The sequence below is a fragment of the Acyrthosiphon pisum genome, chromosome X (assembly GCF_005508785.2).
Source record: "Acyrthosiphon pisum isolate AL4f chromosome X, pea_aphid_22Mar2018_4r6ur, whole genome shotgun sequence".
Classification (NCBI taxonomy): domain Eukaryota; kingdom Metazoa; phylum Arthropoda; class Insecta; order Hemiptera; family Aphididae; genus Acyrthosiphon; species Acyrthosiphon pisum.
In genome coordinates, this window is record NC_042493.1 from 4,319,044 (window position 1) to 4,321,475 (window position 2,432).

The following is a 2,432-nucleotide window of genomic DNA, read 5'->3' on the forward strand; positions in this document are numbered from 1 at the left end:
CCATAGTAAGTTATGTGTATATAGTGTACTCGAAAGCAAACGTGCTCTTAAAATGTATATTCACTTAAGAAAAATAAAAGTTTTCGAGTAAAGTAAATTCTGTGGTTTTCATTTTAAATATACTTTATTCCTGCTACGGTTTTCAACCGTAAAACATTGCGAAAGATAACATCCACTATATTGCAAACTAGTCTCGAAAGTTGTTAACGAGTATATTTTATCTACAATTTGTAAGCTAGATTTTGTCACGTATTATCGCTCGCAATAATAAGAAGCGGTATGTAATATAATAGTAGGTATAAGTAATCTACAATGTATGCGTTTGACTGCCATTCGCCGCGTAAATAAAGAGAAATATTTTACGCGATAAATAAAGTATATTTTTTTATAGTTAAAAGATCCATACAGTCCATAATTTAAATTCGTAAATCAACATTGATACTTCGACCAGGATATAAGGAATCGGCGATATTCGTGAATGGCACTCAAAATTAAAATTCACATAGTATCAAATTTAAAACGTAAAATAAGTGCATGCATGAAAATACTCAAATAAATAATCATTCATTAATCCAGTCATGTACCAGAATAAAGGTGAAGTTGTCGAAAGGAGAAGAATATTGGACATACCATTGGAGCATGAAATCCAACTTCAAAGTAGGAAAATTGTGGTAAGTTGCATCCATATTATTATAAATCAGCTCCTTCCTAAAATATACTATTAGTTTTTTTTTATAATTTAATAAAAAAAATAATAAAAAAAAATATAAATATAAAATAGGGAGACATGCCCGAGTTATGTGCCTTGAAAGTCCGTAGAGGCCAATTTAAAGCCCAGCTAACAAGATTTGTAAACCATCTGGAAAATATTGACAAAAATAAAACGGACAGAGTTGAAGTGCCGTCTAGAAAAGACAGAGGATGTTCGGCAAAGTTTAATGTGCAATCAAATTGTTACTGAACGATGAAAAAACAAAGAAGCAACGACCTACTGCGTGGAATTTGAAGAAACATATTTTAAATCCATTTCAATGTGTGAAGATTTACTCTACGAAAGAAGAAATAAGCAAATCCAAAATCAAGGTAATGTCGACGTTATGGGTGGTAACATGCTTATTCCGGTTCTACAGATGACGATAATTAGTGGTAGAGGATTTTGTTGTAATAATTCTAATAACCTTGTTATAACCGCACAGGCCTATATTATAGTATATAATATTATGATATATTATTTTTGCCAACGATCGACGGCATTGTCATTTCAGGGAGAAGTTAAATAAATAACAAATACTTTTATAGTTGATACAAAAAAAAAATATTGAAACCAGTTATTAGTTTTATGATTTTGTGCGTTGTTGACCTGTAATTGTATCACTATTTTAATACCCCATTACAAACATACACACATAAATAATATATGTATCATGCAAGATTTAATTATATTATATTAATTAATAATTTTTAGGTTTTAATTCTTTGTCGAACAAATTATATAGGTAACTATTGTTCTCTTTTTTCTTTTTGAAAAGATTTACTTGTGAAATACTTACTATATAAAATGCTGTATAAAGAATAATGTATAAACACTATTGTTTATAATTTAGTTTCGGATGTGTTAAAAACAAAACAAAATAAAGGTTAGCTAGTGTTGTATAATTTTTTTTTTTTTTTATAAGGTTTTTAAAGAGAGGTAAGTATTAACTTTTAAATTACCTAAATGAGTTAATTATTAACTTTCCTAGCATTGAGTGTTAGGTTTGATTAAGATATATTATTTTTTCCTGTGTTCCATGCTTTTTTTTCATAAAAAAGGTTTTATTCCTTGCACATGTATGGTATCTATGGCTTTTTTACCTTTTAAAATTAAATGTACTTTGTAGTTTACGTCCAAAACGTGTTCATTCTCTCGTATCTCGACCACATTCCTGTTAATGTTTCCTACCGTCGGTATTTGTCGATCGCTGTCGTACCGTTGTCTAAGAAATTTTTAGTTGTAATACATTTTGTAGGACAATAATTAAGTTATCTGTTTACATTTATTAAATAGTATGTTTATCATTTTATTTCTAGCGAATAATTTCATTATTACATTTTTATCTTTTAATACTATAATATATTATAATATTATATGCAGTGTTGGGAAAAGATAACCAAAACATTATCTGGATAAGATAAAATATAACATCATTTTTTTTTATCCAGATAAAGTTAAAAATACACATACATTTATCTAGATAAAAAAAAAATAGATAATTTGTTTTTAAATTATATTACAGTGGTCGCCGCTTATAATAGTGTTCACTGGTTATAAGAATCAGCCGCTTTTAGTGATAAAAAATGTCAGGAACGGAACAAACAGCCGTCTTCAGTGCATTTTTCACCGCGTACTGTGATCAGGTTTTCGGTTATAGTGATCAGAAATAATCATGTCA

General features: G+C 28.5%; 1 protein-coding gene across 2 annotated transcripts in view; it reads right to left on the minus strand.

The window, feature by feature from the left end:
• Nucleotides 1-2,432, minus strand: part of LOC100159991 (legumain) — a 521,349-nt gene that overhangs the window by 435,996 nt on the left and 82,921 nt on the right. The window lies entirely within an intron of this gene.